The sequence below is a fragment of the Balaenoptera physalus genome (genome assembly GCF_965194825.1).
Source record: "Balaenoptera physalus genome assembly, chromosome: X".
NCBI lineage: Eukaryota > Metazoa > Chordata > Mammalia > Artiodactyla > Balaenopteridae > Balaenoptera > Balaenoptera physalus.
Window position 1 is genome coordinate 131,527,220 of NC_138903.1, and position 25,479 is coordinate 131,552,698.

At 41.6% G+C, this 25,479-nt stretch overlaps 1 long non-coding RNA gene across 1 annotated transcript in view; it reads right to left on the bottom strand.

Annotated features, from left to right (window-relative positions):
* LOC309651832 overlaps positions 1–25,479 on the bottom strand; it is a 437,596-nt gene that overhangs the window by 196,921 nt on the left and 215,196 nt on the right. The gene's annotated exons all lie outside the window — the stretch shown is intronic.

The window sequence follows — 25,479 nt, forward strand, 5'->3', positions numbered from 1 at the left end:
GGATTCAAATAAAAGAAAAAATCAAATCAAGCTAGTTCAAACCAAAAGGAAGTTGATTGCATCATATAATGCAGAGGTAGGGTGGGCTTTAGGGCAGGATGATCCAGTGGCTTATTAATATCATCAGGGACTCAAGTTCTTTCCACTCTGCTGTCCATAGACTCCATCCTATTGCTATCCCTCTTGGGTTATGGGACAGAAATGACATTACTTGCTTTTTCTCTTGCTTTCAGAAGGAGGGAGAGCATCACTGGTGGAAATTCTGTCAAAAGAATGAACTAAAACTCTCCCAGAATCCCTTAGCCAATTTTTCATTTCTCATTCCCATTTCTGAACTAGTTAAGGGCAAAGGGGGATGGATTATCTTGAACCAATCAAATGTGTCTCAGGTGCTAAAAGGGTCAGGTTAACCCAATGCATAGTATGATCAATGTGGAAGGAACAGACTCATAAACAAAATCTAGGGTTCTGTTAGAAAGGAGGAAGGGAAAAATGCATGCTGGGTATTATTGATTGAATGGACATTTCCAGGCAGTGGCAGTTGGAAAGCTATGAGAAAAGGGCAATGTAATTTAATGTTTCATTGGCTGAAAGAAGGCAGGTTGTTTGTGCATATTGTTTCACCACTCTGTGCCTCTGTTTCCTCATTGGAAAGATGAGGATAAAATAATATCTACCTTAGAGAGTTGTCTGAAAGTTCATTCATTCACCAAATATTTTTCAGCATTTACTAGGCATTGGGCAATATTCTAGCAGTAACTACTATGGTGAACAATGCAGATTAAATCCCTGCCCTGAGAAAGCTTGCTGTTTAGTTAGTGTGTGGGTATGTGAGTGTGTGCAGTGGGGGAAGAAGATAAACATGGAAAAGAACTTTAAAATATTGTTTCCTTCCTCCTGAGCAGCCCCCTCCTCCCACTCTGTTTTAGGAGCCAGCCCACATTCAGGACACAGTGAACTTTTATGATCTGCTCTCTGCCAAGCAGAAAGGGGCCTGACCCTCAGGAGAAGGCAGGGGATTGACCAGCTGTGCTAATGCCTGGGTGGTCTCATCTGCAGAATTGGGATGAGGGGCTGGCAAGCCCATGGTGACTGCTCACTAAGCCAAAGTCTCTCATTCAGACTTTACCAATAATGGAGCTGTTAATTTCCTTCTCCTCCTGCCTGACTCAGGCATCTAGCTCTCCAGTCCAGAACTCCATAAGGGAAGAGATCTAGGTACTATAGATCAGGCCGCTAGAATCCCAACACTGAGCCTAGAACTGTGATCATTATCATGACTATTTTTTACCTGGCACCCAGGGATGGCACTCCCACCTGGGCATTTCCTGTAAGGAACTAGGCAGCTGCCCTGGCCTGGCCCATTTAAGGCTTGGCTTGAGACTTGCTCAGTCTCTGCTATTCCAGCTGTGGCCAGGGACCAGCATCAGCAGCATCTGTTGGGAAATTGTTGGAAATGTAACATCTCAGGCCTGCCCCAGACCCTCTGAGTCAAAATCTGCATTTTACTAACATCCCTGGGAGATTTGCAAGCACATTACAGTATAAGGTGCACTGACTTCAGACATTTGCTTTCAGTCTGTGTGTAGGCAAAGGCAGTTTGAGTGGGAAGTGAGGTTTTCACGATGATGACTAAGTTTTTGCTCTGCCCAATCCTCATGTCCACCTTTAATATTGTATTTATTATCTTTTCATTATGCAGTTACCATAGCAGAAAAATTACATAGCCTAATATTATCATTTCCACCCAGTAATGGAATTATTTTTGTTTTGTTTTCAATCCACAGCAATAACATTTACTCTTGAAAGTTCTGTTGCAATTATTTATGTCTATAATCCTTACACAAAGTGACATCAGAATAATAGGAAGTCAATAAACAGAAGGCTTTCCTACTATGAAATGTGATCTTTATGTTCCAAATATGGAGTGCCCAGGTATGCTGCAGCAAAGATTTAGGGTGTGTCAAAGGCCTGCTCAGAGCAGGAGGCCCCACAATGCTGTGTAAAGAGATCTATGGAGAGACAGCTCCATCCTCATAGTCTTCTCTAAGGTGTCTCCAAAGAGCAAACACTCCAAAGCCCTGAGCTCTAGCCAGGACAAATGGTGTGTGCAGGTAGGGAGCAGGAGTGTCCAGGGTGGTACAGTAGTTGTCACCATCTTTTTCCAGAGTCCAGCCTCCATGGACTTAGGCTCATCAATGTTCCCATGGCAGGCTTTGAGAAAGATCTCTTGGAGTAGGATTCAGAGCAGTAGTGACCAGTTCCAAGGCTAATGTGGGATGAATCCCTGGGGACTCCACCTACTTCCTTTACAATGACTTTGGGAATTTAGGAAAGCCTCTCTCTTCACCCTATTGAGCCTAAACATGGGTCTGCAACAAAAATCACCTTGATTGGGTACCACATTTTTCTAGGACTCAGAGAATCCCTTAGATTATTAGTTCATTCATTCATTCATTCATGATATTACTCTGTGTTGGGCCAGGGCTGGGAATAGAAAATGTATCAATAATAATGGCTTGAATTATTTGGTTATATTTTCCTCACATCAACATTGATGTCTTTAATCTTCACTGAAGATTATGTCTCCAGGCTCACAGTCTTCCTCTCTACTCCAAGATCTGCTATCCTTTCGGGTAACTACAATATCCCTGCGGAAGGTCCATCCAACACCCTTGTCCTCCTCATCAAAAATGGCTTCCTCCTTCACTAGACTTTAGCTGTCCACTCCATTGATTATACTTAAAATTAATCCACTGTGATGTCTTAAATTCAAACATTCAATTCTCTAACCATAATTGCTATAGTTATAGCTCACTTACTCATCTATTCCTAAAATATTTGGTTTTCAAACTCTTTAAGAACAATTCCTAAAAAAAAAAAAAAAAAAAGAACAATTCCTTCTACTTCCTGCTCTCTTTTCAACATTTCCAACTCCTTTTCCCTATTATTCTCACATCCTATCTACACAAGCCATTCTTCCATTGTCCTCATTCATCTAGCCTGATCAACACTGACTGCTAGAGAAAAATCTCACCAGTAGGTAGACTGGCTTCAATGAAAATTTATGGTTTCCAAAAAATTCATCTGATAGGGTCCCCTGTACTTTCCTCCACCCCATCTAAAACTTACCTGCAACTTCATTAAAGGTGATATTTCTACAATTACCAAGGATTTCTTTGTTGCTAAATTCAATTATAATCTCTATGTGGTGGATCCCAAATACACATCTCTGGTTCAGGTCTTTCTTCTAATCTCAGATCTATAATATCCAACTTCTTCATGAACATCTCTAATCGGATTTCCTCAAACTAAATTCATCAGATCCCTCACTCTCAACATCAAGCCATAACGATAATTAACAAATGGCATGGCCATCAATTTAGACATCCAAGCTACAAACCTGACTATGGAGCTATACCCCTTCCTCTTCCACACTCCCATATTTAATCACAGACCAAATCCTATCAATTCTATTTCTTAAAATTTTATTCTATTTGTCTTTGGCTGGGGTGTTAGAGAAGCTGGACTTCCCCCTTTACATTACCTTTGTCCAGAACATGATATATTGCTTAAATTGTTTTAATGACCTTCTAAATAGTCTCCCTGCTACCAATCTTATTCCTCACCATTCACGTCTACCAGCAAAAGTCAAAAAGATTTTACTAAATCTCACCTGACCATGCTATTCTATTATTTAACATCATTCAATGGGTCCCCATTGATCTTCAGATAAAGTTCAAATTCCTCATGCTGGCCTATACAACTCTGCACAACTGACTTCTACTTATCTCTATACCTACATCTTCATCATATGCCTCTACACTCTGTTCTCTGCCCTCTCCACCCACCAGTACTCTCCTTTTGAGCTACACTTAACTATTAACGGTTCCTCAACAGCTACTTGCTCTCTCGAACCTCTGGGACATTGCACATGTTGTTTCCTATATGTAGAATATTCTTTCCCCCTGTTGATCTCACAGAGTCAGGGAGGAGGGGCACAAGAGACAATCAACCACAATTTGAGAAATGCAGCTGAAGTTTTATCTTGAGCTTCCATCATTGTGAAAAGAAGAAAAGAGATAAATCTAGACAGCCTTGAAAGGGGAAAGGGAAGAAAGGATCATCCTATCCTCCTTTATCTTTTTCTTTGCTGCTGCCAGCCCCCAAGCCTCCTCCTCCATTTTGATTTCCTCGGATGATTGACAACTAAATGAAATCCACTTGAAAGATGGCTTCAGGGGGCAGCCTGGGAGGGAGCACTAAATTCCTGACATACCAATGCCTGGGGGCATCATTACAAGATGAAGATGTTTCCACATAGCTCCCGGAGGAGACTGCACCACTCTTTCTTGATTTCACATTACATCCTTTACCCCTGGTTCTGAATACACTCTTCCTAACTTGAAACCCTGGGGAAAAGGTGAAACTTCTGCTAGCGGTGAAGTGTGAGATCCACAGTGGCTGATGAGAAAAGAATCATTAATATAGTAGGCTTGCTCTGATTTGCTCATTTACACACCCTAAAAGAAACAATTTAAATATTCATTCTGCGTAAAAATTGTGTTTATATCAGAGGAAGGCTATACTATTAAAAATGTTCAGATCTGAATAACTGTAACAAATTGAGCAGATGTCATTAAATGAAACAGTTATTGGCTTCAATTTAATGTTTTCCTGGGAACTAGGGTGATGAGGCTGTGGATGAAGAGGTGGGAAAGAACCAGAACCAGTTCCAGTTCTCTCTTCCCTGGGAATCCCTTTCTCTGATGTGGAAAGATGTGCTTCACTTTTCTGCTTGATACAATGTGCCAAACTCAGGGTTCTTCCTATACCAAGATTTCAGGGAGTCCCTGCTGAGACACTGCTGTGCAGGCCTGTCTCTACTTGGTCTCTGGGTCTCCTGTAAAGTGGGAATCTGAGGCCCTAAGTAAGTCCCTTAGAAGTGAGCATCCTTTCCAGAAGCCAGAGTTCAGGGGCTGCCCCAAAGGCTCACAGACAGGACCTTAAATGCAGATGTCCATGCTCCTGCATCCCTTAGTTGCTGGGATTTCTCTCCCTGGCTGTTTGCTGAAGACATCTTTCAAGGGAGTTTCATTTATTAATAGTTGTCAATCAATCCCTCAAGGAGGTAGGTGGGGAGAATGAAAAGGTCAATAATGGAGGAGGAGGTTTGGCAGGCTGGCAGCAACAGAGAAAAAGGTAAAAAGGATGACTCTTTCATCCTTCCCTTTTTCCCTCCTTGACTCCCTTTCAGGGATATCTATCTCTTACACTGTGGCTTGTAGTCTCTGTCTCTCTGCTCCACTCCTCCCAGAGGCAGAGAAACAGTGACTGTTCTATGCTTTGCACTTGCATGCACCTGGGAAGTAAAGACATAAACAGTCCCTCCCCTCAAAGAGTTCACAATCCTGTGGGAGACAGCCAGGTAACCAACACTGACAACACACTATTATCAGTGCATGGTGGGCAGGAGAGCTAGGACAGGGCTACAGCATCCACAGGGATCAGGCACATCCTCAGATATTCAGATCATCAGTACCTATACTTTCTCCCAGTGTGGCATTGCCTTCCTGGCATCACTGCCCTCTAGCTCCATTGCCACCTCTATGGCTTTTACGTATATTCCAAATGCTTTTGGCCCCTTGTTCTTTTGCCCTGACACCTGTCAGAACTCCAACTTGTACAGCTTCTCCCTACCCACACATGTCCTTCACTAAGCACTTGGAGAAAAGCCCAGGCAATGCAATCCTTTCCTATTCTGACTTAAAGGTGTTCTTTGCTCGCCTATGGGGACATCAACATAGCTGACAAAATCAGTGAACTAGGACAGGACTTTTCTAAAGATGCAAAGCTAAAGATTGAACACTTGTGCTACAGTTACCCCATTCTTGATCCAGGTTACTAGAAACCTCCCTCTATGCTGGTACTGTTCAGCCTTGTCTATTTTGTTGTCTGTTGTATTCCTAGCACCTAGTATAGTACTTTGTGTGTAATAAATATTTGCAGAATGGATTTCTTGCTAGCCCAAGCCAGATTTTTCCAACAGAATTTGAACAGGAGCCTGTACTCTGGGAGTTTAAAATGTTTGCCCAAATTAATAAATCCATACTCACATTCAACTGGTGAGCCTTGATTATTTCCCAGTGTCTAGAACCCTGGAAGGAAATAAATGTGGGGGGAGATGTATTGGTTCCCTATGGCTACTATAATAAATTATCATTAACTTAGGGACTTAACACACATATATCATCTTACAGTTCTGGAGGTCAGTAGTTCAAAATGAGTCTTACCAGGCTGTGTTCCAGGATCATCTTCCTATTTGAAGGTCAGCAAACTAGAAACCTTAATTCCCTTTTACCATGTAAGATAATACGTCTACAGGTTCTGGTTGAAGAGGGTGTAGACATCTGTGGGGGCCCATTATTCTGCCTGCCACAGGAGGGATTCTGGAGCCCCAAACTCTCATGTTCCTGAATGACAGCCATACTTGTCTCTTTTCCTCTGTGCCCAGTGCCACACCCCACCCCCAATCCTTGGGCCTCATTCTTTCCCTCCCTCTCTCCCTTCTCCTGCTCCTTTCTTTGTCCATTGTTTCCTTCTCCTCCACCTAAAAGTATATTTAAGATTCTCCCACATAAAAAAATAACTAACTTATCACAACCTTTATCAATTCTACATCCCCTCCAGCTATAATTGTATCTTTCTCCTTTTCTTGTAACCAAAAGGTCTTGAAGGAGACCTTCACATTTATTATCTTTCTTCCCTCCTCCCTTACTTATCAATCCATTGCAATTTGGCCACTGCTCCTATCACCCCACAGAAAGTGCTTTTACAAACTTCAACAAAGACTTCTTTGTCCATAAATCCAAAGGAAATTTTTCAGTCCTGTCCTTTCTGAAATCAGCAACAGCAAATGACAGCCCTGAACATTCCCACACCTCCATCCTTCTGGAAACACTCTTTTCCCTCCCTCTGCTTCTGTCCATAGCACCACTTCTTCCTGGCCTCTCTTGTACTTGTCTAGCTGCCCACTCTCAGTCCCCTTTGCTGGCTGCTGGTCTTAGGGGCTCCTTCCCCTTTTGTGTTACTGCTCCTCTTTGGGCTCTGTCTGGACCACATTCCCTTCTTACTCTGTATGCCCTCCCATGGCTGGGGGTGTGGGGCAGGGGTGGGGGACTGCAGGAGATCCTAAGGCTTCAGTTACTGACACAGGAAGGGGGCAGGGCACAACCTTTAAAACAATGATATAGTCATTGAGGACACGACATAAACTGGTTAGAACCAACTAGGTCCAAGACGGCAGATGAGTTGACTTCCACTAGACCTTCAGCATCAGTATACACTCACTGTTGTACATTAGCATGCTAAATGACACACCCACAGGTGCCATGACAGTTCCAAGGTGGACCATAAAGGTCAAAAAGTGGGCAGTGACCCAATTCCTGGAAACCTGCCCCCTTCCCGAAAACAGTTGTAATAATCCTCCCACTCAGCCTATGAAATTACCCACCCCTATAAAAACTGACAACCCTGTATCCTGGGGCTTCTCGCCTTCAGAGATGGCCCACTCTGTCTGTGGAGTATGTATCTCCCTGAATAAACCTTCTTTCACTGTACTATGGCTCACTCTTGAATTCTTTCCTGCATGAAGCCAAGAATCAACACTCAGCACTTGCCTGAGACCCGGGATGTGACCATCCTCTGCGACCCCACTTTCTTTCCTGTAGCATCTTGTCTGGTGCCCAATGCAGGACCTCAAAGGGCATAATCTCGATCTGCCTACTGGGCTATGGCTCCCCTCTGGAGGGCGGCTGGAACTTGTCCTGAGCCATGTACATTCAAGTAGTCCCTTAGGTCATGGCTGACACCGCCTGCAGGATCTGGCAGAGACCAGTTCTCTGGCTGTGAAGGAGCCTACGGAGGCCCAGCCTTTTCTCCCCTCAGTCTTTCTCACTCTCCTATCGGTCTATCTCTTTGGATTCGAGAAGATCCACCTAGACAGCCACCAGACATCCAAATTAAGACTGCGCAGCAAGTAATTGACAACTTAGTTGGGTGAGTTTCCCCTCTGTGGCTCCTCCAGCCCAATTCCCCCGCCACTCGTTCTTTGTCCCAGTCTGGTTCCAGGACACCGGAACTGCGAGAGGGCCCAAACTGGGGGACCCTGTGAGTCCTCCTCTAGATTTGCTACCCGGCCCTCCCCGAGTGCTCTTGGGGCTTACGGCCTCACTGCACCCCCGAGTGGATGTTGTGGGCGAGCACTTCCCCCCTAGGAAGCATTGCATCTGTGCACCTTCCTAGTCCCACTCAGCCTTCTTACCTTTTTTCGGACTTTATCAAGTCCTGAGCGAAGGTAGTGGGCGAGCACCTTTCTCAGAGGGCTTACAAATCCCTCTTGGGAAGCGTCGTGGCTGTGTACCTTCCCTACTGTCCTGGATTTCTCTTCTATCTTCCTTCTCTCATGACTTCTTAGACTGTCTGTTGATCCTCGAGCCTCCTTGCTGGCTTTGCCAGCAGGCTGGGTGTTGCCTCTTTTACTTCTCTGGAGAGGTAGCCCTCCTCAACATCACAAGGACCATATCCTGAGGGGAGTTTTGGCCTTGTGTTGCTATCACTGCTTCCAGCCCTACCCTTATTTGTTTCTCTTTCTTTTGTTTCAGTGATAATGGTAACCCATTTAGTTATCTCAGGACCTAGGTCTCCTCCCTCCCTCGCCCTGGGATTCTGGTTGCTTTTTCTCCCACTGGCTCTTGTTACTTTCCTTGACTAATCCAAGGGGCCTTCTCAGGTTCACTGACCAGGCAGATTTCAAGTGCCCACAGGGACCCCACTGTTGACACTGGGACAAATAACTACCATCTTGGCCAGGATCCATCAGACCCCCATCTTGTCAAGACATCCTAATAAAAAAAAATAGGGGCAACTACAAGCATCCTGAAGGACTCCCTGCTAGGATGCATATTAGCTAATTGGGGAAAATTTAGACAGGATGGTTTAAGAAAAAAGAAATTAATTTTCTTTTGCAATACTGCATGGCCCCAGTACAAACTAGGGGACCAAGAGATCTGTCTGGAAAATGGGTCACTGAATTACAATACCATCTTGCAGCTGGATCTATTTTGTAAAAGGAAAGGTAGATGGGGTGGGAATCCCATATGTTCAAATGTTCGTGACGCTATTCTAAAATCCACGTCTAAAGAACTCCTGCCAGGTGTGCCTGGCTCACATCCCTTCAAAGTGCCTTCGTCCCCCACAGGAGCCTGATGTTTTAGATGATCCCTTATGAGACCACCTCCCCGAGGTCCACAACCGGGAACTCCTACCCCCCCACCCACCAATTTATTCATTTATTTATTTTATTTTATTTTATTTATTTTGGCTGTGTTGGGTCTTCGTTGCTGCATGCGGGCTTTCTCTAGTTGCGGTGAGCGGGGGCTACTCTTTGGTGTGGTGCGTGGGCTTCTCACTGCGGTGGCTTCTCTTGTTGTGGAGCACAGGCTCTAGGTGCGCGAGCCTCAGTAGTTGTGGCACATGGGCTCAGTAGTTGTGGCTCGCGGGCTCTAGAGCGCAGGCTCAGTAGTTGTGGCACATGGGCTTAGTTGCTCCGTGGCATGTGGGATCTTCTGGGACCAGGGCTCGAACCCGTGTCCCCTGCATTGGCAGGTGGATTCTCAACCACTGCGCCACCAGGGAAGCCCCCTTGTTGAGGATTTTTACATCTATGTTCATCAGTGATATTGGCCTGTAGTTTTCTTTCTTTGTGACATCACTTTCTGGTTTTGTTATCAGGGTGATGGTGGCCTCGTAGAATGAGTTTGGGAGTGTTCCTCTCTGCTGTATTTGGAAGAGTTTGAGAAGGATAGATGTTAGCTCTTCTCCAATGTTTGATAGAATTCGCCTGTGAAGCCATCTGGTTGGTGCTTTTGTTTGTTGGAAGATTTTTAATCACAGTTTCAATTTCAGTGCTTGTGATTGGTCTGTTTATATTTTCTATTTCTTCCTGGTTCAGCCTCGGAAGGTTGTGCTTTTCTACGAATTTGTCCATTTCTTCCAGGTTGTCCATTTTATGGTTGTCATCTTTGATGCCTCCTCTTCTTCAGACCCAATATCCAGTCAGTTTTCATGTATTAATGATTTCAGCTTCTAAATCTCTCTTAGTTCATCCCTTCTTCTCTACTCCTACTTCCACTACTATAATTCAGGACCTGCCATCTCATAAGCAGATGATTGCACTGAAGTTGCTCTGCCTGAACTTCCCTTCTCCTTCCACTCTCACTGCAGTCAGAGAGTCTTGTCTAACACACCACTCAGACCTAGTAATTCGCTTGCCACTCCCCCATCACCATCACCCCTATACCCTCCTGCTTAACATCCTTTAGTGTGTTTCTGGCTTTGAGGATAAGGTCAAACAGCCTTACCTTGCCCTTACAGAGCCCCAACCTTGCCTCTGCTTCCCTCTCCAGCCATAATTAACCACTTTAAGTTCCTTGAAATCTTTGTACTTTCAGAGTCTATATCTTTAATCTTTATACACACTATTTCTTCTGCTTCATCACTTCTGCTCCCCTCTCTTTGCCTTCCCCCCTCATCCTCACCCCATTTTGGACAAGACAGGATATCTATTCAGTCCAAATCACAGGTTAAGTGACACTTTTTTGAGGAAGCCCTTTCCTGAGCACCTCAGGCTAGTTAAGGGCCTTGCATCCATGCTCCCCCAGTCCCCAACACTCAATGTTGGCTCTTTTCCTGTTTCTCTGCCATTAGATTGTGCCCTCCTTAGTGTACACCCCATGCCTGTCTTCACTGCAGAACCACTAACACTTTGCATAGGACTTGGCACTTATGCCGAGGAGGCTTTAAATAAATATCTGCTGAGTGAATGAAACCCTCATTTGTTGCACCTGACAGAACAGAACTGGCTGACATCTTGCAAACAACTAACTAACTAGTCACCATAAGAGAACTGTGCAGAGGACACAGCCCATGGACTATGTATAAACAAATCTTCTAACTTACTCCTTGGGCCTTCTCCATGATCTCCAGAATATCTGGATGCCAGGAGATACACACTCAGACACACACCAACAGCCAGGCCCTGAAACACTAGTGCCTCCATATCCCCCAAGTCAACCAGTCTAGCTCCACCTGCCTCACAGAGTTGTAGCATCAAAGATTTTCCTAACTACAAATGCTAGATAAATGGGTTGGAACTTTGTACAGTCTGTGGGGCCTTAAGTGGATCATGTGACCTCCCTTAGCCTCAGTTTCATAATCTGTAAAATGGAGATAATAATGGCATCTACTCCAAAGAGTTGTTGTCAGCCCTTGGTACAGGGACCGGTGTCTGGGAAGCTCTCAGTGAATGATAGCTCTCAGTGTTAGTCTTATTGTTATTATCACTATCATTTACAGCCCATTCACTTATTTAATTTGGTCCCATAATTCTCTGTAAATCTTTCATCTGCTCCCAAATTATTCTGGGTCAGGATTTTGGGAAAAGGGTTCCCATCATATTCATTCATTTATTCCACAGTCATTTCTTGAGCCTTTTACTATGTTCCATGCACTGAGCTAGTGTCTGTGAATGTGGAGAGATGAGACGGAGGTGAAAAGAAGGAAACTCAAATGCCTATGACATGACAGATATTGAATACATATTTTCTCTGTCATAGCACCAGTATCCTTCCTCCCTTAAAAGCAGACTTTTTCCCAAGGAAGACATTTTCTTCCCAGAGAACAACCAAGATGAAATTTTTAAAAATCAAAATTAAAAAAGCCACAAATTACCAACCCAGCTTGGAAAGCATATAATTGGATTGAGAAATATGATAATACCTTACATTTTGCTCTGATCTGATTATAGCTCAAGGGACAAACATGACCATGGCAGTCAGAATTTACCCTGCCAGGCATCAGGACTCTAGGACTTCAGGAGCATTGGATTTCCCTCCCCACAATGCCTACTTTGCTGTCATTTGCACCCAAAATGTGCAAGGCACATTTCTTCATGTAAACATTAAAAAACTATTCCAGATTCTCTTTGTACACAGACACAATTGACTTCAACTCCAATCAGTTTGGCTAGTATCCTGGATTATCAGGCCCAGAAGGGCCCTTAAATATCACATAGTTCAAGATCCTCATTATATAGGGGAATATTTGAGACCCAGAAATGTGGAGAGCTTATCCTAAGTCAGTAACAGTGGGTTTTTTCCTAGTTTTATCGAGATATAATTGACATACATCACTGTATAAGTTTAAGGTGTACAGCATAATGTTTTGACATACATATATTATGAAGTGATCACTACAATATGTTTAGTTAGAATCTATCATCTCATATAGCTACAATAAAAGGAAGAAGCAAAAAAATAATTATTCCCTTCTAATGAGAATTCAGGATTTACTCTCTTAATAACTTTCATGTATATCATATAGCAGTGTTAAATATAGTTGTCATGTAGTAGTTATTTATCTTATAACTGGAAGTTTGTAACTTTTGACTACTTTCCTCCAATTCCACCTCCCTTCATGTTCCGCCTCTGGTAACCACAACTCTGATCTCTCCTTTTGTGAATTTGTTTGTTTTTCCTCATATAAATGAGATTATACAGTATTTGTCTCTCTCTGTCTGACTTATTTCATTTAGCGTAATGCCCTCAGGGTCTATCTATGTTGTTGCAAATGGTAGGATTTCCTTATTTTTTTTTAATGTCTGAATAATATTCCACTGTTTGTGTGTGTGTGTGTGTGTGTGTGTGTGTGTGTCACATCTTCTTTATCCATTCATCCATCAATGAACACTTAGGTTGTTTCCATGTCTTGGCTATTGTAAATAATGCTGCTGTGAACATGGTGGTGCATATATCTTTTTGAGTTAGTGTTTTCATGTTGGGGGGGCTATATTCCAAGAAGTGGAATTGTTGGATCATATAATAGTTCTATTTTTAATTTTTTGAGGAGCCTCCATACTGTTTTATACTGGCTGTACCAGTTTACAATCCCATCAGAGGTACAAAGGGTTACCTTTTCTCCATATCCTCATCAGCATTTGTTATCCCTTGTCTTTTTGATGATGGTCATTCTAACAATCTCATTGGGGTTTTGATTTGCATTTTCTTAGTAACTAGTGATGTTGAGCATCTTTTCATGTATCTGTTGACTATTCATATATCTTCTTTGAAAATATGATCTACTCAGGTCTTTTGCCCAGTTTTTAATTGGATTATTAGGTGGTTTGTTTTTTTTTTTTGCTATGTTGTATGTGTTCTTTATATATTTTAGATATTAACCACTTATCAGATATGTAGTTTGAAAATATTTTTTCCCATTCTGTAGGTTGTCTTTTTACTTTGTTGATTGTTTCTTTTGCTGTACAGAGCTTTTTAGTTTGTTGTAGTTCCACTTGTTTATTTTTGGTTTTGTTGCTTGTGCTTTAGGTGTAGTATCCAAAAAATCATTGCCAACACCTGTGTTGAGGAGCTTTATTCCTATGTATTCTTATGGGTGTTCATGGTTTCAGGTTTGCATTTAAGTCTCTAATCCAGTTCAAGTCAATTTTTGTGAGTGGTGTGAGAAAGGGGTCTAGTTTCATTCTTTTACATGTGAATATCTAATTTTCCCAGCACTCTATTGAAGAGACTATATTTTCTCCATTGAGTATTCTTGGCTCCTTTCTCAAATATTAGCTGACCGTATATACTTGAGTTTATTTCTGGGCTCTTGATTCAGTTCTAAAGATCTATGTGTCTGTTTTTATGCCACTACCATACTGTTCTGATGACTATAACTTTATAGTATAGCTTGAAATCAGGAAGTATGATGCCTCCTGCTTTGTTCTTCTTTATCAAGATTGCTTTGGCTCTTTGGGGGTATTTTGTGGTTCCATATAATTTTAGGATTGTTTTTTCTACTTATGTGAAAAATCCCATTGGAATTTTGACAGGGATTGCACTGAATCTATAGATGGCTTTTAGTAGTATTGACAATCCATGAACATGAACATGAATCCAATCCATGAACATGAACCTTTTCATTTATTTGTATCTTCTTTGATTTCTCTCATCAATATCTTGTAGTTTTCAAAATAATGATCTTTCTACCTTTTTGGTTAAGTTTACTATTAAGTATTTTATTGTTTTTGATGCTGTTGTAAATGGGGTCATTTAAAAAATTTCTTTTTCAGATAATTTGTTGTTACTGTATAGAAATGCTACTGATTTTTGTATGTTAATTTTGTATCCTGCACCTTTACTGAATTCATTGATTATATTTTTGGTAGAGTCTTAGGATTTTCTATTTATAATATCATGTCATCTGCAAATAGAGACAATTTTACTTCTTCTGTTCCAATTCTGATGCCTTTTATTTCTTTTTCTTGCCTGATTTCTCTAGCAAAGGCTTCCAGTACTATGTTAAATAGGAGTGGTGAGAGTGGACACCCTTTCATTTTTCCTGATCTTAGAGGAATAGCTTTCAACTTTTCACCACTGAGTATGGTATTAGCTGTGGGCTTATCATATATGGCCTTTATTTTGTTGAGGTATATTCCTTTTATACCTAATTTGTCAAGAGTTTTTACCATGTTCCAATGTTGTATTTTGTTAAATGCTTCTTCTGCCTCTATTGAGATGATCATATGATTTTTTCTTTCATTCTATTAATGAAATATATCACATTGATTGATTCATGTATGTTAAAACATCCTTGTATCCCAGGTGTAAATGACACTTGATCATGGTGAATGATCCTTTTAATGCACTGCTGAATTTGGTTTGCTAGTATTTTATCGAGAATTTTTGCATGTATATTTATCAGGGATATTGGTCTACAGTTTTCTTTTCTGATAATGTCTTTTTCTTTTCTTTTTTTTTTTTTCCGGCAAAAGTTTCTTGTTTTTTTTTTTTTAACATCTTTATTGGAGTATAATTGCTTCACAATGGTGTGTTAGTTTCTGCTTTATAACAAAGTGAATCAGCTATACATATACATATATCCCCATATCTCTTCCCTCTTGTGTCTCCCTCCCTCCCACCTTCCCTATCCCACCCCTCTAGGTGGTCACAAAGCACCGAGCTGATCTCCCTGTGCTATGTGGCTGCTTCCCACTAGCTATCTATTTTACATTTGGTAGTGTATATATGTCCATGCCACTCTCTCACTTTGTTCCAGCTTACCCTTCCCCCTCCCCATGTCCTTTTCTGGCTTCGATATCAGAGTAATACTTGCCTTGTGAAATGAGTTTGGAAGTTTTCCTTCCTCTTTGATTTTTTGTAAGAGTTTAAGAAGGATTGGGTTTAATTTTGAAATGTTTGGTAAAATTCACCAGTGGAGTCCTCTGGTCCTGGGCTTTTCTTCATTGGAAAATTTTTTATTATTGATTCAATCTCCTTTCTAGTAATTGATCTACTCAGACTTTCTATTTCTTCCTGATTCAGTTTTTGTTTTGTTATGTTACTATGAATTTTTCCATTTCTTCTCGGTTGTCCAGTTTCTTGGTGTATAGTTGTTCACAGTAGCCTCCTATGATCCTTCATATTTTGGTGGCATCGATTGTGTGTCTCCTTTTTCATTTATAATTTTCTTGATTTGGATCCTCTCTTTTTCTTAGTCTAGCTAAAGGTTTGTCAATTTTGTTTAACTTTTCAAAGAACCAATTCTTATTTTGTATAACCTTTCCTATTATTTTTCTGTTCTCTATTTCATTTATTTTGCTCTAATATTTATTATTTCCTTTCTTCTGCTAACTTTGATTCAGTTTGTTCTTTTTTCTAATTCCTTAAGGCATGGAGTTAGGTTGTTTACCTGGGATATTTCTTGCTTCTTAATGTAGGTGTTTATTGCTACGAACTTCCCTCTTTGAATTACTTTTGCTGGATCTCATAGGTTTCAGTATGTTGTGTCACCTTTTTGTTTGTCTCAAAATACTTTTAAATTTACCCTTTAATTTCTTCTTTGATCTTGGTTGTTCAGGAGATTAGTGTTTAATTCCTATGGATTCATGAATTTTTCAGTTTTTCTCTGTTATTGACTGAAGTTTCATACCATTGTGGTCAGAGAAGATGCTTGCTATGATTTCAGTGTTCTTGAATTTGCTAAGACTTGTTTTGTGGCCTAAAATATGGTCTATCCTAGAAAATGTTCCATGCACCCCTGAGAAGAATATGTGTTCTGCTGTTGTCAGATAGAATGTTCTCTCTCTCTTTAGATGGTTAGATAGATAGATAGATAGATAGATAGATAGATAGATAGATAGATATCTTTTAGGTCTATTTGGTATACAGTGTTGTTCAAATCCACTGTTTCCTTATGGATTCCCTCTCTGGATGATCTCTCCATTGTTGAGAGTGTGATATTAGAGTCCCTGACTATTATTATATTACTGTTTATTTCTCCTTCTTTCTCTGTTTGTATTTGCTTTATATATTTAGGTACTCCAATGTTGAGTACATAGATATTTGCAGATGTTATATCTTTTTGATGGGTTGACCCCTTTACTATTATACAATGACTTTTTGTCTCTTTTAACCATTTTTAGTTTAAAGTCTATTTTTGCTTGACATAAATATACCTACCCCTCATTTGTTTTTTTTGGTTACCACTTACTTGAAATGTCTTTTTCCATTCCTTCACCCTCAGTCTATGTGTGTTTTTAAGGCTAAAATGAGTCACTTGTAGGCAACATATTGTTGGATATTGTTTTTTTATACATTTGGCCATTCTATATTTTTTGTTTGGAGAATTTAATCCATTTACATTAAAAGTAATTATTGATAAGTAAGGATGTACTATTGCCATCTTAATAGTTGTTAATCATTAGTTAACAATTGGTTAACTGGTTTATTTGTAGACGCACTGTTCCTTGTTCCTTATCCCTCTGTCTTTTTTTGTGTTTTGATGTCTTGACTTCTTTATCATGTTCTTTTGTGTAATTACTACAGGTTTTTTCTTTGTGGTTATCATGAGGCTTACATAAAATATCTTAAAATTATAACACCCTATTTTAAACTAATAACAAATTAACTTCAATAGAATTCTTAAGCTTTATACTTTTACTTCTCCTCCCCCTCTCATTTAGGTTATTGCTGTTGCGACTTACATATTTCTTATACTGTGTAAACAATAACAGATTGTTATAGTCATGGTTATTTTTTACTACATTTGTTTTTTAACTTTTAAACTAGAGTTGTAAGTAAACTATGCACCACCATTACCATATTATAGAATCTAACTTTGACTATACCATTGCCAGTGAGTTTTACACTGCCTTCTTGTGTTTTTATGATGTTGATTAGCATCCATTAATTTCCACTCAAAGAACTCCTTTTAGCATTTTTTCGTAAAGCAGGTCTAATGGTGATGAATTCACTCAACTTTTCTTTGTTCAGGAAAGTCTTTATCTCTCCTTCATTTCTGAAGGAAAGTTTCACCAGCTATAGTATTCTGGTTGACAGTTTGTTTTTTTTCCTCTCAATATTTTGAATATGTCATCCCATTCTTTTCTGGCCTGAAAAGTTTCTGTTGAGAAATCTGCTGATATTATTATGGAGCTTCCCTTGTATGTAACTTCTCTCTTTTCTCTTGCTACTTTAAAAATTATTTCTTTGTCTTTGTCTTTTGACAATTTAATTATAATGTGTCTCAGTATGGCCCTATTTGGGTTCAACCTATTTGGGGGTCCCTTGGGGCTCTTGTATCTGGATGTCAATTTCTCTCCTCAGGTTCAGGAAGTTTCAGCTGTTATTGCTTTAAATATATTTTATGTCCCTTTCTCTTTCTCTTCTCCTTCTGGAATTCCCATAATACTATATTGTTTCTTTTCATTGTGTTCTGTAAGTGTCACAGTGTTTCTTCACTCTTTCTCATTCTTTTTGTTCTTTCTCCTCTGACAGGACAATTTGAAGTGTCCTAACTTCCAGGCCACTGATTCTTTCTTCTGCATGGTTGAGTCTGTTTTCAAAACTCTAGAATTCTTCAGTTTAGTTATTGTATTTTTCAGCTCTAGGATTTCTGTTTATTTTTGATGGTTTCTACTTCTTCATCAAACTTATTGTTTTGTTCATGAATTGTTTTTCTAATTTCATTTTGTTGCCTGTCTGTTCTTTTAGTTCATTAAACTTGTGTTCTTATAGTTCATTAAACTTCTTTAAAGGGATTATTCTGAATTCTTTGTCTGACACTTCACAGACCTCCATTTCTTTAGGGCCAGTTATTAGAGCTTATTAGTTTACTTTGATGCTGTCATAGTTACCTGATTTTTTGTGATTCTTGATTCCTTATGTTGGTATTTGTGCATTTGAGTAAGTGGTCTCATCTTCCAGACTTTGCAGGTTCACTTTGGAAGAGATAGTTCTTCATGAGTCAGCTCAGTTTGGGTTTCTGAATGCATCTGCTGGTAACATCCTTGGGCAGGTGGGGCCTGTCTGTTTTTGGATGAGGCAACTGTTTGAGCTCGGAGATTAGGGATAGAGGGTTGTGCCACTAGATGAGAACACCTGAATAGGACTGCTGGCTTGGTTTCCTGCCCAAGTGAGTCTGTAGAATGGGTTCTGTTGTTGCCTGGATTCTCTGGTCAGGCTTTCTAGACAGTTGGGACACAGTACTATACTCAGTAGTAGGTGAGGCTGTGAATTAGCTTCCCTGCTCCAGCAGGTCAGCAGGATAGGACCCAGGGCCTGTTCAGGTCATTATTTGGGGACCCAAATCAGGCAAGAATGGGGACTGAATATCCTGGTCAGGCAAGGACACTGATTTTTCTCTTCAGACAGGGAAAGCCACAGACTGTGCTCTCAGTGCAAGTGCCACTATACACAGGGTTGCTGGATGGGCTATGCATCAGAACTTCCCATCTGCTCTGATTAGGTTCCTTGGTCAGTCAGGCTGAAGGCTGTATTCAGCAATAAGTGGGACTAAAAATTAGTTTCCCTTCGTGGGTGCAGTGGGAGAAGCATCTCCAAGGCCACCAAGGCTCTCTGTGGTCTTAAGCTGTCTCATGCCCTAAGTTTCTTGACTGAACAGGAACACTGGCTTTGCTCTGGATCAATCAGCTTTGCCCACCCTCCTCTCAGCTAGAGCATTGCTGTGTTACACTGTTACACAGCCTTCAGGTATTCTCACCATCCTTTCCTATCAGATGGGGATGGGGGCTGCTCTCCTGCCTGAGTGTGGGCAGACCCAGCTCCAGGGCTGACAAAACTCCTCATTTTAGAACCCAAATCTAGCAGACCTGCACCCCACTGTGTTCCCTGTTCAGACTACCCCACCAGCTTGGTTCTGCAGATGAGCAAAGTCACTGGTTGGGACTACTTGGTCTCTGCAGGTAGGAATATTGTTTGCCAAGATCTGTGTACTGGTTTTTGGAAGTGCCTCCCCACTTCTCTGGCACAATTATATTTCAAGTGGTTGAGACCCACAGATTCCACTGCAATCTCTGTGGGAAAAAACCAGAGTAGGGGCTCCCACAAAGCAACCCACAATGTTGGGGCATGCTGGAGGTCACCTCTGGGCTCTCTCTTCTCAGTGAAGAAACTATAGGCTCATGGGGGATCTCTCTGCATGGTGCTACACTGGGGGAGGGGGATGCAGTCAGCATGTAGTCACTCCTTTTACCTTTCTAATGCAGTCTGTCTTGGCCTCTGTGATGCAGAGATTGGGGTCACCCTCACTGCTATGTTCTAGGATTCTCTCAGTGGTGTCTTCTCCATAAATAGTTTTTAGTTGCTTTTCTTGCAGGGAGGGGGGCAAAGACAAGAATGACATCTATGTTGCCATCTTGGTGACTTCATTCTCAGTAACAGTGTTTGGATTAGAAGATTTATTCCCTACATATGAGTGGCAATTAAGGATTCCAACAATCTTCCATGGGCAGTAGCTCATTTAATCACAGTGTTCCCTGGAATAGTTTTCTTATTATATTTATGTTATATAGAGGTTAAGTGACTTGCCCAAGGTCATGCAGGTAAGACAGTGGTATAACCCAGATTAGAACTCAGTATTCTTGCCTCCCAGTTCCTATGTCTTTTTACCATTCACATTTGTTCTAACCACTAGCAGCTTTCCCCACAACCATGTTGGTATCTCATTCTTTTCATGCATTTGGATGGGGACCAGTCCCAATCAAAGCCGCTCACATGGCCACATATTAATACTTGTAAGAGGAGATGACCATCTTCCCAAGGTTCAGGCCATGCTGCATCTATCATCATAGCTCCTTCAAGGGGATTGTAGTGTGGACACGACCAAAAACCAAAGTGCCGAGAACAGATTCCCAACTGAAGTACCACCGACTAGAGCACCAGTCTTGGGCACCATTTCCTATTGACTTTAAACTGGAGGAGGCCTGCTAGTGCCACAGAAACCTGGAAAAGTTGGTTGTAGATCATCATAGGAGACTGACTCAGCATGGATGTGGCTCGAGGAGATTAGACAGTTTCAGGGTCAGTAGCATCTGTTCCTCACATCAGTACGGAGAGAATGTGGTGAGTAATAAGACCTTGGATTTCTCTGGCTAATACTGTTTCTACTAGGAGCTCACTAGCTCTCTGTCAATAAGGGTTCATTAAACTTTCATTGTTCTCCTCCCATTAAGAGGCAAGGAAAGGACTGGTATGATTCCAGGCTAGATATGTATTTCAGGAAGGGGCCAGCTTAAAGTGTATAAAGATCATAGAGCCCTTACCAAACATGACACCTGCGGGCATAAAACTCCATCAGCTAGAATGCAGAGTCCTAACCCCCCATGAAGGCTGCACCACAGTTGTCCTGAGACTATGATAAATCTGAGTGGCCTACAACAGGACCTAGCAGTGTTAATGCTATCCTTCATGGACTTATGTTCATGTCATGTGACCCTTTAATGATCTGAGAAAGGGTCTGTAGGTTTTGAAATAGTGTGAATGAATGTCCTTGCTGTGCAGCAAGGCTGGAGTGTGGCTACAAGGATGGGAACCTCTAAGACTCTGAGTCTTTAGGAAGTTGGCCTAGAACAGAGCCATCAAGCCTAGGGGCCAACAAGTAGCTATTCCCAAAGCAGCTCACATGTGATGTTATTATCTTTCTTTGTCTATAAAAGCCAACTTTCTGGGATCACAAGTCAGCAAGATGATGGCATGCAAACATGTCCTCAGGTAGATGATAGGTTATGGCCCCCCACAACCAGCTCTTGGGTCCAGAACGACTATACTCACCATCCATCCTAATGAGTAAAATGCCTGGAAAGTTAGGACAAATAAATTTGGCCATATACCCTATTATGGTCTCTTTCACTTCTGGGTCTTTGTACATTCATGTTGAATGCCCTTCTCCCCTTTGCCTGACAAATTTTGAATCATCCTTTAAAATCCAGCTCAGAAGTTATTTTATTCAGTATTTTCTGAGTTTAGACTATGGTGTTGACCCTATAGAGTGGTGTAAATGGGCAGCTCTTCCTCACAGAGCTTAGTGTAGTGGGAGATGATAGATTGCAATGAAGTGTGGTGAACGTTGGGATAGTGAGAGCACTACAGAGTAGAGTGGAAGCAAGCGCACAGCTTTTTTATCATGGAGGATAAGGCGTGAGAGACATGACCTTTCAGGTGAGAACTGAAGGATGAGTAGGAGTCAGCCAGGTCAAGGCAGGAAGGGAAGAAACATTCTAGATTGAGGAAACACCCTGCATAAAGGCCCTAAAACATATTAGTACTTGATGTGCAGTTGATATGGCTGATGCATTGTGAATGAGGTAGGCATTATGGTAACAGGAGGCTGAGCGGGACTTTTAAGGCCTGGGTTAGAGTTTGGATTTTATTTTAGGTGCAGCACGGTGCCATTGAAATGTATTAAACAAGCAAGTGACATGATCTGGTTTACAGCTTAAAATGCTAGCTATATAGTGATCCAGGTGAGAGATCATGATGGAGGGTTAGACTGGAGTTCTAGTGGTGGAAGTGAAGAGGAGGAGGTACAATATGGGATTTAAATTAGAGGCTGAGTGCACAAGATTGTCAGATGTGCTGGATATGGGGATGAGAGAGAGGTGTCAGTAATTCCTCCTAAATTTTTGACTTGAGCATCTGGGTGAATGATGCTTTTATTTATTGATAAAGGAATGCCCAAGGGAAAAATTGTGTGGGTTGAAGAGTTAAGAGTGCTGCTTTTAACAGGTTAAATTTGACGTGAAAGAACTAGGCTAGAGATATTGATTTGGCAGTCATCAGCATAAAGTAGATGTGGTGGTTTGCAAGCATGTCTGCAAAATTTTTGACACTCCTCCCATTAAGAGATGAGGTCTGTGCCCAACTTCTTGAATCAGGCCTGGCCTTAGTGTCTCTGATGTAACCAACAGAATGCAGCTACTTCCCATGTTAGGTCAGTAAAAGCCATGCAGCTTCCACCTGGTTCTCTTAGAACACTTGTTCTCCAGAGGTCCCTTCTGGAGATGCTCCCTTTCAGGACCCAGCTGCCATGCTGTGAGAAGCCATAAGGAAAGGCCATATATAGATGCTCTAGTCAACAGTCCCAGTTGAACCTGTCCTTTCACCATCACAGCCCAGCTTCCAGACATGTGAGTGAAGGACCAAACCCCCTAGACTGGCATGCAAAACGCCCTCGTCTTCTCAGTTTAGGACCCAGCATTTTCCCTCTTGAATAGGACTAGAGCTGGGTAACTAATATGCCTTCATCTCACCACAGAATCCCCTGCTACATGGAGCTTGAAAGTAGATCCTCCATCCTCATATGTTCTAGTCAATTGAGTCACCCCCACTTATTTGAGTATTCTATCTGAGGTCCCAGGCATCATGGAGTAGAGACAAGCCATCCTTTATTTGCCCTGTCCACATTCCTGGCCCATGGGAATAATAAATGGTCGTTCTTTATGCTATTATAGTTGGGGCTGGTTTGTTATATAACAAAAGATACTTGAAATATGTGGTTACTGAGGCTATCAGGACAGATGAGATCATTCAGGGAGAGTGTATAGAGTGAAAAGAAACAGAAAGGTAGCAGGGAGAAAAATCAAGGCTATCAGGAGACTGGTGTCATGGAAACCAAAGAATCAAGTCATTGTCAACAGTGTCAAATGCTGCTGACGGGTCAAGTAACATAACTAAAAAATGCCTTTAGGTTTTAGTAACCAGAGCAGTGGTGACTCAGCAAGAGCGGCTTCACTGAGAGCAGATAACAAATGTGGAATTCTTTTAGAAGACAGGAGATGGCCTCAGATGGAAGGAAGGCCACCTTTTGCCTGTCACAGAAGGGAAGGGAGAGATGGTGTGTGCAGATCCTATGAGCTCTGTTGAAGTTTAAGGAGTTCCCTTCTGAGAGTTTCTGTCCTCCACTAAGTGGAATATTTGGAGGGAAAAAACAAAGGAGAAGGTGTATTTTGTTCCCAATCTGTACTCTTAGTTTACCTAGGGACCCCCTGCCTGGTACCAGCACCTGCTTAATCTTCTCAGTTTAGGACCCAACTTTGCCCATGCTGGGACTGGTGCTGGGCCACTAATGGTCCTGTTCATCATCACACAAGACCCTACCACATGAAGCCCAGGCCAAGGATAAGTGGTGGGGGTGGTAGTGGTAAGGTACTAGGCCTGAGAGTTTGGCCCCTGCATTCCAAGGTTTAGCCTCTTAGCTTCCTTATTTGGTGTTTAATCAAATTCTTTTGAAGCTGCCAATCCATCTGAATTGCGTGACAGGCAACCAAAGGATGGGGTTTGTGTTTCCTGGGTGGGCTGGTGTGGGGGGACCTAGGATGTGGTGACACTTGGGACAAAGTGGACCACCGGGACAGCTGCTGGACAGGGTACTCTTTTGTTGACTTGGCTCTCATCGGAACCCCATTTTACTAATAGGGAAAGTCTCATCTCAGGGGAGGTACCTGCCTGATATCACATAGCAACTGATATGGAATTGAGCCCTGACTAAAATTCAGGTGTTCATTCTTCTCAATGTTTTTTCCTCATAATATCGAATTGTTGGAGCTGAGGCAAAAGAAAGGTAGAAAAGGCCCAGGTGCTCTCTGATGGAAAAGGCCAGGGGCTCTAAAGGGTAGCTTGCTTAGTCAACAAGGGCAGGTGCCTTTAGCCTCACCCCAGTGGGTGGTCACGTGATTATTTCCAGGTGAAAGGGAGCTTGTGTAATTAGATGCTATCGAGACTAGAGATCCCTGCTTCTAATTCTAGGCCCCTTTGACAGAATTTTCCCCAATGCTTTCTTCTGCTTCCATTTCCCTTCTCATTCATTCCATCTCCTGCTAGACCGCTTGGAAGGAGTCAGAGTTCCAGAGGGCCTCCTTCCCAAGTTCAGTCTGAGAAGCCCTCTGAAGAGTGTCATAACGCAGATGCATCCTGGTGCTCAGTCATACCTGGCTCTCCTGCTTGCAGTACTTTATACTTTAGCATGAGGAACTAATAGCTTATTACATGAACACCTCAGATTTAAAAGTTCATAGGAGCAAACAATTATTAAGTAGGAAAAAAGCTATTTTAAATGACTTAGAGCACATTAGCACTTGGATACTCTTAGAGCTGCTTTAGAATGTTGCATATTGCATGTATTTTCTTCCATTAGTCTCCATTGAGCATGGTTTAGCTAGTCTCCTTTCCAACACCACCCTGATGAAACCCTCCCCCCCCATGTAGCTCTGATCTAGGTTAGCATTCATTTATTCACAAATATTTATTGAGTGCCTACACTGTGTTTGTTAGACATTCTTCCAGCAGCCTCTAGAACTGCTAGGGATATGTCTCTGAAGCTCTAAATACCATAAAATAAGTCCGCAATATTGGTCCCAGTTTGGGGTAGAGTTTCAAACTCTAGGGGAGCTCAGCAACAGAAGTACTGATGGGAACAGCTTCAGCTTTCCCCTAAAACTAGGGGAATAGTTTTCAGAGGCAAAGTGGTTTTAGAAGTTTCTCAAGGAAACAACACTTAAATATGAGTATCGGGCAATTTTGCTATGGAGGCTGCCTCTCATGGTTGTTTTGGTGGTATGATTGGTCAGGGATTATGAAATTGCTGCAGCATCAGGGCATCCATCAGATGATCACATGGCTGGAACATGCACCGAGGGTCAAATTGTTCAAGTCCCTGATCTTATTTCAGACAAGAAAACCTTTTATATAATTCAAAATGCTCTCCCAAGGAGATCTTCCTCATCCCTTAGAAGCCCAGTGATTTCCTCAAGCACATCTCATAAGATTACTTCCCAGATTTTTCTTAAACTCTGTAACAAATAAGGCTCATCATCCATTTCCAACACATGGACTAACCAACTAGACACTCTCCCTCTGCCTAGTAACTATTACCTAAGGGAACTATTGCCTAAGGGAAATAATAATCAATGGAAAAGAACAAAAGCCTTTAGAATTGCAAAGAAAATAACTTTCTCATTTCCTGGGAGTGGGTTAATTTAGTGGAGGAAGCAATACAAGTGTTTCCTTCTCTGTCATATTGGGTAATGAGACCCCTGAGTCAATCAAAGCTGTTTTCACATGAGTT